The sequence below is a fragment of the Arachis stenosperma genome, chromosome 9 (genome assembly GCF_014773155.1).
Source record: "Arachis stenosperma cultivar V10309 chromosome 9, arast.V10309.gnm1.PFL2, whole genome shotgun sequence".
NCBI classification, from domain to species: domain Eukaryota; kingdom Viridiplantae; phylum Streptophyta; class Magnoliopsida; order Fabales; family Fabaceae; genus Arachis; species Arachis stenosperma.
In genome coordinates, this window is record NC_080385.1 from 43,379,744 (window position 1) to 43,393,639 (window position 13,896).

Genomic DNA, 13,896 nt, shown 5'->3' on the forward strand with positions numbered 1-13,896 from the left:
CTGAAAACACTTAACACACATATCAAGGCATCTAATGGTATAAAAGGAGAATTAATATTAATAAAATTAAGGTCAAAGAAGCATGTTTTCAATCAAAGCACATAATTAGGAAGGCAAATACAAAACCATGCAAATAGTATGAATAAGTAGGTAAAGAGTTGATAAAATCCACTCAATTGAGCACAAGATAAACCATGAAATATGGGTTTATCAACCTCCCCACACTTAAACATTAGCATGTCCTCATGCTAAGCTCAAGAGGAGCTATAAAGGAATGAAGAGGAATGATAGAATGTATGAGATGCAACCTATGAATGCAACTAAATGCAAAATGTTTCTACCTACTTGGTTAAAAAATAAATAAGTTCTTTAAGACAAATATGAACTGGATTTCACTAATTCAAATCACAAAATACAATACAAATAACTTGCAAGAAGAAGATAGCTCATGAAAGCATGGAACATAGAATTGACCACTGAACCCTTACTGGTAGTGTATATCATTCTAACTCTCAAGTGTCTAGGGTCAATTCTCTCAATTCTCTACTAATCTTGCTTTCTATAGCTTGCTCTTCATCTAACAATCAACAAAAAATTTAATGCACTAATACACAAATCAAGAGGTCTTTTAAGGGTTGTAATGGGGTTAGGGTCAAGGTAGGATTGTATTTGGCCAAGTGGACTAAAATTTGAATCCTTAATTAACATAAACTATTCCACCTAACTTAGGACAATCCATGTAATCACAATATAAAATCTGACTTCCCATTAACTATGTTTTCCACATATTCATGCATTCTAATTTCAAGTACAACTCATATGCATTTCTTTCACCACTTACTTTGGGGCATTTTGTCCCCTTTTATTATTTGCTCTTTTTCTTTTCTTTTTCTCCTTTATTTTTCTTTTTTTTCTTTTTTTTTCTCAATGCATATGATTAAAGTATTGAATGCATGAACATATTTTCAACATTCTTTCACATTTTCAGAAAATTCTAACATACTCAATTCTCAAACCAATTATTTCCAAACCCACTTTTCCCACACTTAATTTATGAGCACTCTCACTAGTCTAAGCTAACTAAGGATTCAAATTAAGGACATTATTGTTTTTTGCTTAGAGTTAATGATGTGCTAAAGTAAAGAACAAAGGGGTAAAATAGGCTCAAATTGGTTTGCAAAGGATAATGAAAGGTAAGGCCATGTGGGTATGTAAGCTTAGTGAAACAAAGGCCTCAATCATATAAGTGCATGCATACATCAAATTATGGAAATATAGAATTAAGCAAGACAAAGATCACAATTTTAGAGAGAAAAATACACACTAAAACAAAATTTTTTTGGTTGATAAAATGCAACCAATTCAAATAGGCTAAACAAATCTCACAGGTTTTGTGTGTTCGAGCTCTAAACTATGTTCCAAAATAATATTTCTTCAAACAAGTTTTTTTTCAAAAAGTTTTATTCAAATTAGTGAAATACTATAAAAATTTCTTGAAAAAGAAGAATATTACTTTAACCAAGTAGTAAAATATGCACACAAACAATTAAACATGCAAATGCAACAACTAATCTACAAAGAAAATTTAAACATTGGTGTTGAGACAAGAAAGTACTAACCCATGGAGATCGGTATCGACCTCCCCACACTTAAATATTGCACCGTCCTCGGTGCATGCTGAGATGTGCAGGTGGACGGGGGTTGTGGTTCCTCAGCTGGTGCTCTCTTGTAGCGGCTTTCTCTTTACCCGTTTTTGGTGGCCAGCCTGAAAAAGAGAGAAGAGAAAGGCACATGAAGTCAAAGGGGTGGAGCAAAGAGGAGGGCGGTATGAGTGATAATCATGCCAAGCAAAAGAAATAGTGAATGAAAGACATGGTCGCGATTCCATGTGATCAGTTCATCAATGGAAATATAGCAAGGCATGGGGAGTATTGGATGCAAGATGTTTATTAGCATGCCGGCAAGGGCATGAGTAGCTGGTGGACGAAATTGTGATCACTGTTCTTTAATTTGCATTTATTGTAGAATTGTGGAACTTAGGATTTTTGGCACGAGTGGACACAACTCCGTTCAGCTAACCAGCAAGTGTACTGGGTCGTCCAAGTAATAAACCTTACGTGAGTAAGGGTCAATCCCACAGAGATTGTTGGTATGAAGCAAGCTATGGTCACCTTGTAAATCTCAGTTAGGCAGATTAAAGGGTAATTGTGATTATTGGAATAAATAATAAATAAAAAGGAATAATAAAATGGATAGAATACTTATGTAGATTCATTGGTAGGAATTTTTGTTAAGTATATGAAGATGCTGTATGGCTCAAGGACGCCTGCCCTCCTACTGCTTCAATTCAATCCTTCTTACTCCTTTCCATGGCAAGCTGTGTATAGGGGTTCACCATCAGCGGTGGCTACTTTCAATCCTCTCGGGAAAGTAATCCTATGCGGTTGTCAATCGCACGGCTAATCGCCTAGAGGCATCACCCATGGTTGATGGCTACATCCCATCCTCGCAGTGAAAACTAATGCTCATGCACTCTGTCACAGTACGGCTAATCACTGGTTGGTTCCCGCGCCTACTGGAATAGAATCCCTTGATTCTTTTGCGTCTGTCACTAACGCCCAGCACTTGCAAGTTTGAAGCACGTCACAGTCATTCATTACCGGAATCCTACTCGGAATACCACAGACAAGGTTAGACTTTCCGGATTCCCAGGATCCTACTCGGAATACCACAGACAAGGTGAGACTTTCCGGATCCTCATAAATGCCGCCATCTATCTAGCTTATACCACGAAGATTCTGTTGGGGAATCTAAGAGATACACATTCAAGCTCTGTTGCATGTAGAACGGAAGTGGTTGTCAATCACGCGCGTTCATGAGTGAGAATGATAATGAGGGTTATCTAACTCATCACATTCATCATGTTCTTGGGTACGAATGAATATCTTGGAATAAGAATAAGAGAGATTTGAATAAAAGAAAATAGAACTTCATTAATACTTGAGGTACAGCAGAGCTCCACACCCTTAATCTATGGTGTGCAGAAACTCCACCGTTGAAAATACATAAGTGAAAGAGGTTCAGGCATGGCCGAATGGCCAGCCCTCTCCATGATCAAGTGACCGAATGAATAATGAGTTAAAGTGGTCAAAAGATGATTTCTAATACAATAGATAAATGTCCTATATATACTAGACTAGCTACTAGGGTTTACATGAGTAAGTAATTGATGTATAAATCCACTTCCGGGGCCCACTTGGTGTGTGCTTGGGATGAGCTTGATCAATCCACGAGCTGAGGCTTCTCTTGGAGTTGAACTCCGAGTTATGACGTGTTTTGGGCGTTCAACTCCGGATCATGACGTTTTTCTGGCGTTTAACTCCAGACAGCAGCATGTACTTGGCGTTCAACGCCAAGTTACGTCGTCATTCTTCGAATAAAGTATGGACTATTATATATTGCTGGAAAGCCCTGGATGTCTACTTTCCAACGCCGTTGAGAGCGCGCCAATTGGAGTTCTGTAGCTCCAAAAAATCCATTTTGAGTGCAGGGAGGTCAGATTCCAACAGCATCAGCAGTCCTTTTGTCAGCCTTTTTCAGAGTTTTGCTCAAATCCCTCAATTTCAGCCAGAAATTACCTGAAATCACAAAAAAACACACAAACTCATAGTAAAGTCCAGAAATGTGAATTTATCATAAAAACTAATGAAAACATCCCTAAAAGTAGCTTGAACTTGCTAAAAACTACCTAAAAACAATGCCAAAAAGCGTATAAATTATCCGCTCATCACAACACCAAACTTAAATTGTTGCTTGTCCCCAAGCAACTGAAAATCAAACAGGATAAAAAGAAGAGAATATACTATAAATTCAGAAATATCAATGAATATTAATTATAATTAAATGAGCGGGACTTGTAGCTTTTTGCTTCTGAACAGTTTTGGCATCTCACTTTTTCCTTTGAAGTTTAGAATGATTGACTTCTCTAGGAACTTAGAATTTCGGATAGTGTTATTGACTTTCCTAGTTAAGCATGTTGATTCTTGAACACAGCTACTTATGAGTCTTGGCCGTGGCCCTAAGCACTTTGTTTTCCAGTATTACCACCGGATACATAAATGCCACAGACACATAACTGGGTGAACCTTTTCAGATTGTGACTTAGCTTTGCTAAAGTCCCCAGTTAGTGGTGTCCAGAGCTCTTAAGCACACTCTTTTGCCTTGGATCACGACTTTAACCACTCAGTCTCAAGCTTTTTACTTGGACCTTCATGACACAAGCACATGGTTAGGGACAGCTTGATTTAGCCGCTTAGGCCTGGATTTTATTTCCTTGGGCCCTCCTATCCATTGATGCTCAAAGCCTTGGATCCTTTTTACCCTTGCCTTTTGGTTTTAAGGGCTATTGGCTTTTTCTACTGCTCCTTCTTTTTCTATATACTCTTTTTTTTTTTCGAATGCTTCTTCTTTTTCACTGCTTTTTCTTGCTTCAAGAATCAATTTCATGATTTTTCAGATCATCAATAACATTTCTCTTTGTTCATCATTCTTTCAAGAACCAACAATTTTAACATTCATAAACAACAAGATCAAAAGACATATGCACTGTTCAAGCATTCATTCAGAAAACAAAAAGTATTGTCACCACATCAATATAATTAAATTAAATTCAATAATAATTTCGAAATTTATGTACTTCTTGTTCTTTTGAATTAAAACATTTTTCATTTAAGAGAGGTGAAGGACTAATGGATTTTATTTATAGCTTTAAGGCATGGTTACACACTAATGATCATGAAATAAAGACACAAAACATAGATAAACACAATAATTGAAAACCGAAAACAGAAGGAAATAAAGAACAAGGAAAGAATCCACCTCTACTGGCGTCTTCTTCTTGAAGGACCAATGATGTTCTTCAACTCTTCTATGTCCCTTTCCTTGCCTTTGTTGCTCCTCCCTCATTGCTCTTTGATCTTCTCTTATTTCTTGGAGAATGATGGAGTGCTCATGATGTTCCACCCTTAGTTGTTCAACATTATGGCTCAAATCTTCTAAGGAGGTGTTGAGTTGCTCCCAATAATTGTTGGGAGGAAAGTGCATTCCTTGAGGCATTTGTTGATGATGAACTTCCTCATGTTCTTCTTGAGGGCCGTGAGGAACTTCTCTTGTTTGCTCCATCCTTTTCTTGGTGATGGGCTTGTCTTCTTCAATGGATACATCTCCCTCTATGATAACTCCAGCTGAGTAACATAGATGGCATATAAGGTGGGGGAAGGCTAGCCGTGCCATGTGTGAAGGCTTGTCGGCTATTTTGTAGAGTTCATTGGAGATGACTTCATGAACTTCTACTTCCTCTCCAATCATGATGCTATGAATCATGATGGCCCGATCCACAGTAACTTCAGATCGGTTACTTGTAGGGATGATGGATCTTTGGATGAACTCCAACCATCCTCTAGCTACAGGCTTGAGGTCCAGTCTTCTTAGTTGGACTGGCTTGCCTTTGGAGTCTATTCTCCATTGGGCGCTTTCCACACATATGTCCATTAGGACTTGGTCCAACCTTTGATTAAAGTTGACCCTTCTTGTGTAGGGGCGTTCATCACCTTGCATCATGGGTAAGTGAAACGCCAACCTCACATTTTCCGGACTGAAATCCAAGTATTTCCCCTAACCATTGTGAGATAATTCTTTGGGCTTGGGTTCATACCTTGGTCATGGTTTCTAGTGATCCATGCATTGGCATAGAACTCTTGAACCATTAATATTCCAACTTGTTGCATGGGGTTGGTTAAGACTTCCCAACCTCTTCTTTGCACTTCATGTCGGATCTCCGGATACTCATTCTTCTTGAGTTTGAAAGGGACCTCAGGGATCACCTTCTTCTTTGCCACAATGATGAGCGGATAATTTGTATACTTTTTGGCATTGTTTTTAGTATGTTTTTGATATCTTTTAGTTAGATTTTAGTATATTTTTATTAGTTTTTATTTAAAATTCACTTTTCTGGACTTTACTATGAGTTTGTGTGTTTTTCTGTGATTTCAGGTATTTTCTGGCTGAAATTGAGGGACTTGAGCAAAAATCTGATTCAGAGACCAAAAAGGACTGCAGATGCTGCTGGATTCTGACCTCCCTGCACTCGAAGTGGATTTTCTGGAGCTACAGAAGCCCAATTGGCGCGCTCTCAACGGCGTTGGAAAGTAGACATCCAGGGCTTTCCAGCAATATATAATAGTCCATACTTTATCCAAGATTTGATGGCCCAAACCCGCGAAGCAATCCGGCCTCAGAAATTCCAGCGTTAAACGCCGGAACAGGATTAAAAGTTGGAGTTAAACGCCCAAACTGGCATGGGAGCTGGCGTTTAACTCCAGAAAACGTCTCTACACGAATTTCCTTGATTGCTCAGCCCAAGCACACACCAAGTGGGCCCGGAAGTGGATTTTTATGTCATTTACTCATCTATGTAATAGTTTTCTATAAGTAGGACCTTTTACTATTGTGTCGGAGGGTCGAAGAGACGACATCTAAGTAGCTATCTTTGTTTTATGCTATCTTAGACCTTTGGGAGGCTGGCCATTCGGCCATGCCTAACCTTTGTTCTTATGTATTTTCAACGGTGGAGTTTCTACACACCATAGATTAAGGGTGTGGAGCTCTGCTGTACCTCGAGTATTAATGCAATTACTATTGTTCTTCCATTCAACTCCGCTTGTTCTTTATCTAAGATATCACTTGTTCTTCAACCTATGAACAAGATGACTGACAACCATTCTTGTTCTACAAGCATTCAAGGCTTTAGTGAATATCTCTTGGATTTCTGATTGCATGATGCATGGTTGATCGCCTGACAACCGAGTGCTCGTCTGACAAACGAGCCAGCCATTCCATGAGATCAGAGTCTTCGTGGTATAGGCAAGAACTGATGGCGGCATTCAAGAGAATCCGGAAGGTCCAACCTTGTCTGTGGTGTTCTGAGTAGGATTCAATGACTGAATGACTGTGACGTGCTTCAAACCTGTAACCTACTGGGCGTTAGTGACAGACGCAAAAGAGTGATTCTATTCCGGTAGGGGAGGGAACCAAACCGGTGATTGGCGGCACTGTGACAGAGTGCTCTGCATTAGCTTTCACTGCGCGGATGGGAGGTAGCTGCTGACAACAGTGAGACCCTACACAAGTTTGCCATGGAAAGGAGTAAGAAGGATTGGATGAAGACTGTAGGAAAGCAGAGAGACGGAAGGGAAGGCATCTTCATACACTTGTCTGAAGCTCATACACCAATGATATACATAAGTATCTCTATCTTTACCTTTTCTGTTATTTTCGTTCATCATCATCATATACATTTGAGTCTGCCTGACTAAGATTTACAAGATGACCATAGCTTGCTTCAATACTAACAATCTCCGTGGGATCGACCCTTACTCACGTAAGGTTTTATTACTTGGACGACCCAGTACACTGCTGGTTAGTTGTGCGAAGTTGTGTAATGCCATGGTATTAGGCGCACCAAGTTCTTGGAGCCATTACCGGGGATTATTTGAGTTGTGAAAAAGTATTGTTCACAATTTCGCGCACCAAGTTTTTGGCGCCGTTGCCGGGGAATTAAATGTCCTAACTACAGTTTCGCATTTGTTCCCTGCAATAACAGTGCCATATTTTGATCCGGCAACAACACCAAGTTTTTGGCGCCGTTGCCGGGGATTGTTCATGTTTTGAGCAAGCTTGTGGTAACATCAGATGCCAAGATCCGGCAACAACATCAAGTTCTTGGTGTTATTGCCCGGGATTGTTTAGGCTGGACAACTGACGGTTCATCTTGTTGCTTAGATTAGGTATTTTTTTTCGAAATTCTTGAAGGTGAATTCTAGAGTTTCATGATGATTTGTTGAAATCTGGCTGGCTGAGAAGCCATGTCTAATCTGATTGGACCGAGGTTTCAACTTATCACCACAAGAGCTTGTTGATTTCGTATCAATCTTGCTCTTGGAGCAGTGATTTGCTAAGATTTGGCTGACCTTTGGTCATGTCTAGTGTTTTGGACCGAAGCTTTCCTTGGAAGCTTGGCTGGCTGTGAAGCCATGTCTAATTCCTGGACCGGAGTCTTAGACTAGCATTGCACTGATTCCTGGAATTCTCATTAGAATTTTGATGCCTTTTTCCACTTAATTTTCGAAAAACACAAAAAATTTATAAAACCATAAAAAGACCAAAAAGATTTTATGTTTCTTGTTTGAGTCTAGAGTCTCATCTTAAGTTTAGTGTCAAATGCATGTTTTTGTTATAATTTTCGAATTCATGCATATATTTCTTGTTTTGATCTTTGAATTCTATTGACTTGAAGTATTTTGTGTGTCTCATATGCATTCTCATATTGTTAGTGTCAGTAGTGCACAAACTGCTAAGTTTGGTGTCTTGCATGCATTGTTATTTGATTCTTGTTGCATTTTGATTAATAGAAAAATCCAAAAATATTTTTAATTTGAGTCTTTTCAAGTCAAGGATACAAGGAATTGAAGATTCAGAACCAACTGCAGAGGAATTATACAGAAAAAGCTGAGCATTCAAAAATGCCCAGTGAAGAAGGCAGACTGGCGTTTAAACGCCAGCCAGGGCACCTGGTTGGGCGTTTAACGCCCAAAAGGGGTGCATTTTGGGCGTTAAACGCCAGAATGTATACCATTCTGGGCGTTTAACGCCAGGATGGTGCCAGGGGGAAGATTTTGTTTTCAAAATCAATTTTTCTTAGTTTTTCAAATCAAATCTTTTTCAAATCAAATCTTTTCAATCAATGTTTTCAAATTCAATTTCTTTCCTTTTAAAAAGATACTTACCAACAATTAATGATTTGATTGAACATCACAAGATTGTTGCCTTTTCTGTTGAGAGAGGTTTAAATGTTTCAATCATATCTTTTCTTGTTAGGCAAGCCATCAATTTCAAAATCATATCTTTTCAAATTGTTTTCAAATCATATCTTTTAAAAATGTTTTCAAATCATATCTTCTCAATCACATCTTTGTTAAACCCATAACTTTTCAATTAAATCTTTTAACCACATCTTTTTCAAAATAGTTCTCAATCAAATCTTTTTAATTTCTAATTTCAAAATCTTTTCAAAAATCACTTTATCTCTTTTCCACTTTGATTTTTCGAAAATCAATTAACATTTTTCAAAATGTTTTCAAATTTTTTTAATTGAATTTTCGAAAATTCTCTTCCCTCCTTCCCACATCCTTCTATTTATGGAGTACTACTCCTTCTAAATGCACAATTCGAATTTTATCTATTAAAATTCGAATTCTCCTTCTCCTTCTTCTTACTATTTCTCTTTTCCTCTGACATTTCAAGGAATCTCTATACTGTGACATAGAGGATTCCACATTCTCTTCTTCTTTTTCTATTTCTTATGAGCAGAAGCAGAGACAAAGGCATTCTTGTTGAAGCTGATCCTGAACCTGAAAGGACCTTGAAGAGAAAGCTAAGAGAAGCTAAAGCACAACTCTCTTTAGAGGGCTTGACCGAATTCTTCAAGGAAGAAGACATGGCAGCCGAAAACAACAATGCCAACAATGCAAGGAAGGTGCTTGGTGACTTTACTGCACCTACTCCTGATTTCTATGGGAGAAGCATCTCAATCCCTGCCATTGGAGCAAACAACTTTGAGCTTAAGCCTCAATTAGTTTCTCTAATGCAACAGAATTGCAAGTTTCATGGACTTCCAATGGAAGATCCTCATCAGTTTTAGCTGAGTTCTTGCAAATCTGTGACACAGTCAAGACTAATGGGGTTAACCCTGAGGTCTATAGACTGATGCTATTTCCTTTTGCTGTGAGAGACAGAGCTAGAATATGGTTGGACTCTCAACCTAAAGAAAGCCTGGACTCTTGGGAAAAGCTAGTCAATGCCTTCTTGGCAAAGTTCTTTCCTCCACAAAGATGGAGTAAGCTTAGAGTGGAAGTCCAAACCTTCAGACAGAAGGATGGAGAATCCCTCTATGAAGCTTGGGAAAGATACAAACAATTAATCAGGAGATGTCCTTCAGACATGCTTTCTGAATGGAGCATCATAGGAATTTTCTATGATGGTCTCTCTGAACTATCCAAGATGTCTTTGGATAGCTCTGCAGGAGGATCTCTTCATTTGAAGAAGACGCCTGCAGAAGCTCAAGAACTGATTGAAATGGTTGCAAATAACCAATTCATGTACACTTCTGAAAGGAATCCTGTGAACAATGGGACTGGTCAGAAGAAAGGAGTTCTTGAGATTGATGCTCTGAATGCCATATTGGCTCAGAACAAATATTGACTCAACAAGTCAATTTGATTTCTCAAAGTCTGTCTGGAATGCAAAATGCACCAAACAGTACTAAGGATGCTTCATCTGAGGAAGAAGCCTATGATCCTGAGAACCCTTCCATGGAAGAGGTGAATTACCTAGGAGAACCCTATGGTAATACCTATAATTCTTCATGGAGAAATCACCCAAACCTCTCATGGAAGAATCAAGAGAGACCTCAACAAGGTTTCAATAAAAATGGTGGAAGAAACAGGCTTAGCAATAGCAAGCCTTTTCCATCATCTTCTCAGCAACAGACAGAGAGTTCTAAGCAGAATAATTCTGACTTAGCAACCATGGTCTCTGATCTAATAAAGACCACTCAAGTTTCATGAATGAAACAAGATCCTCCATTAGAAACTTGGAAGGACAAGTGGGTCAGCTGAGCAAGAAAATTACTGAACTTCCTCCAAGCACTCTCCCAAGTAACACTGAAGAAAATCCAAAAGGAGAGTGCAAAGCCATCAATATGGCCGAATTCTGGGAGGAAGAAGAGGCAGTGAACGCCACTAAGGAAGACCTCAATGGGCGTGCACTGGCCTCCAGTGAGTTCCCCAATGAGGAACCTTGGGAATCTGAGGCTCAAACTGAGACCATAGAGATTCCCTTGGACTTACTACTGCCTTTCATGAGCTCTGATGAGTATTCTTCCTCTGAAGAGGATGAGTATGTCACTGAAGAGCAAGTTGCTAAATACCTTGGAGCAATCATGGAGCTAAATGACAAGTTATTTGGAAATGAGACTTGGGAAGATGAACCTCCCTTGCTCACCAAAGAACTGGATAACTTGTCTAGGCAGAAACTGCCCCAAAAGAGGCAGGATCCTGGGAAGTTTTCTATACCTTGTACCATAGGCACCATGACCTTCAAGAAGGCCTTGTGTGACTTAGGGTCAAGTGTGAACCTCATGCCCCTCTCTGTAATGGAGAAATTAGGGATCTTTGAGGTGCAAGCTGCAAAAATCTCACTAGAGATGGCAGACAACTCAAGAAAACAAGCCTATGGACTTGTAGAGGATGTTCTGGTTAAGGTTGAAGACCATTACATCCCTACTGATTTCATAGTCCTAGAGACTGGGAAGTGCATGGATGAATCCATCATCCTTGGCAGACCATTCCTAGCCACAGCAAAGGCTGTGATTGATGTTGATGGAGGAGAGTTGATCATTCAAGTGAATGAAGAATCCATGGTGTTTAAGGCCCAAGGATATCCCTCTATCATCATGGAGAAGAAGCATGAAGAGCTTCTCTCAAAACAGAGCCAAGCAGAGCCCCCACAGTCAAACTCTAAGTTTGGTGTTGGGAGGCCACAACCAAACTCTAAGTTTGGTGTTGAACCCCCACATTCAAACTCTAAGTTTGGTGTTGGGAAGGTCCAACACGGTTCTGAGCATTTCTGAGGCTCCATGAGAGACCTCTGTCAGCTAGTGACAGTAAAGAAGCGCTTGTTGGAGGCAACCCAATGATTTATAATTAATTATTTTCTTTTGTTATTTTATCTTTTTTTTTTGTAGGATGATGATCATAAGAAGTCATAAAAATAATGAAAAAAGCAAAACAGAATGAAAAACAGAAGAAAAACAGCACACCCTGGAGGAAGATGCTGCTGGCGTTCAAACGCCAGTCAGCCTAGCAGATGGGCGTTTAACGCCCAGTCTGGCACCTTTCTGGGCGTTTAAACGCCAGAAAGGGGCACCAAACTGGCGTTAACGCCAGTAAGGTATAAAACCTGGCGTTAAACGCCAGAATGGGCACCAGCCCGGCGTTTAACGCCAGAATTGGCCCAAACGTGGATTTTGGTGCCAATTGGTGCAGGGATGCCTTTTCCTTGACACTACAGGATCTGTGGACCCCACAGGACCCTACAATCACTCTCTCTTCTTCCCCATTCACCAATCACCTCAACACCTCTTCCCCAAAACCCCTCACCTATCAAATCCCATCTTTCTCTTCACCACTCACATCCATCCTTCATAAACCCCACCAACCTCACACTTCAAATTCAAACCACTTCCCTCCCAAACCCACCCTCAAATGACCGAACTTTCATCCCCCTCTCTCCTATATAAACCCCTCTTTACACCCTTCATTTCCACACAACCTAAACACCACTTCTTCCCCTTTGGCCGAATACACCTCCATCTCCCTCTTCCTCATTTCTTCTTCTTCTACTCCCTTCTTTCTTCTTTTGCTCGAGGACGAGCAAACATTTTAAGTTTGGTGTGGTAAAAGCGTTGCTTTTTTCGTTTTTCCATAACCATTATGGCATCCAAGGCCGGTGAAACCTCTAAAAAGAGGAAAGGGAAGGCAAAGGCTTCCACCTCCGAGTCATGGAGATGGATAGATTCCTCTCAAAGGTGCATCAAGACCACTTCTATGAAGTTGTGGCCTTGAAGAAGGTGATCCCCGAAGTCCCTTTTTCACTCAAAAAGGGAATATCCGGAGATCCATGAGATCCGAAGAAGAGGTTGGGAAGTACTTACCAACCCCATTCAACAAGTCGGAATCTTGATGGTTCAAGAGTTCTATGCCAATGCATGGATCACCAAGAACCATGACCAAAGTGTGAACCCGAATCCAAAGAATTATCTTACTATGGTTCGGGGGAAATACTTGGATTTCAGTCCGGAGAGTGTGAGGATGGCGTTCAACTTGCCCATGATGCAAGGAATGAGCATCCTTACACTAGAAGGTCAACTTTGATCAAAGGTGGACCAAGTCCTCACAGTCATATGTGAAGAGGCGCACAATGGAGGCAAGACTCAAGAGGAAGCCGGTTCAATTAAGAAGGCATGACTCAAGCCCGTGGCTAGAGGATGGTTAGAGTTCATACAACGCTCAATCATTCCCACTAGCAACCGTCCGAAGTGACCATAGACCGGGCCTCATGATCCATAGTATCATGATTAAGAGAGAAATAGAAGTTCATGAGGTTATAGCTCAGAACTCTATAAGTGGCGGACAAGACCTCCACTTTGGCAAGATTAGCCTTTCCTCACCTCATTTGTCACCTCTGTTATCAGTAGGAGTTGACATAGAGGGACACCCCCATTGATGAGGACAAGCCCCACTAAACAAAGGATGGAGTACACAAGAGAGCCTTCTCACCATGAGATCCCTGAGATACCTCAAGGGATGCACTTTCCTCCACACACTATTGGGAGCAACTAAACACCTCCCTAGGAGAGTTGAGTTCCAACATGGGACAACTAAGGGTGGAGCACCAAGAACACTCCCTCATCCTTCATGAGATTAGAGAAAGATCAAAGAATCATGAGGGAGGAGCAACAAAGACAAGGAAGAGACATTGAGGAGCTCAAGCACTCCATAGGACCTTCAAAAGCAGGAAGAGCCGCCATCACTAAGGTGGACCCATTCCTTGATTTCCTTGTTCTTTATCTCTCTGTTTTTCGAATTCTATCTTTATGTTATCCATGTTTGTGTCTTATGATCATTAGTGTCTTAGTGTCTATGCCTTAAAGTTATGAATGTCCTATGAATCCATCACCTTTCTTGAATAAAAATGTGCTTAATTGAAAAAGGAAGAATT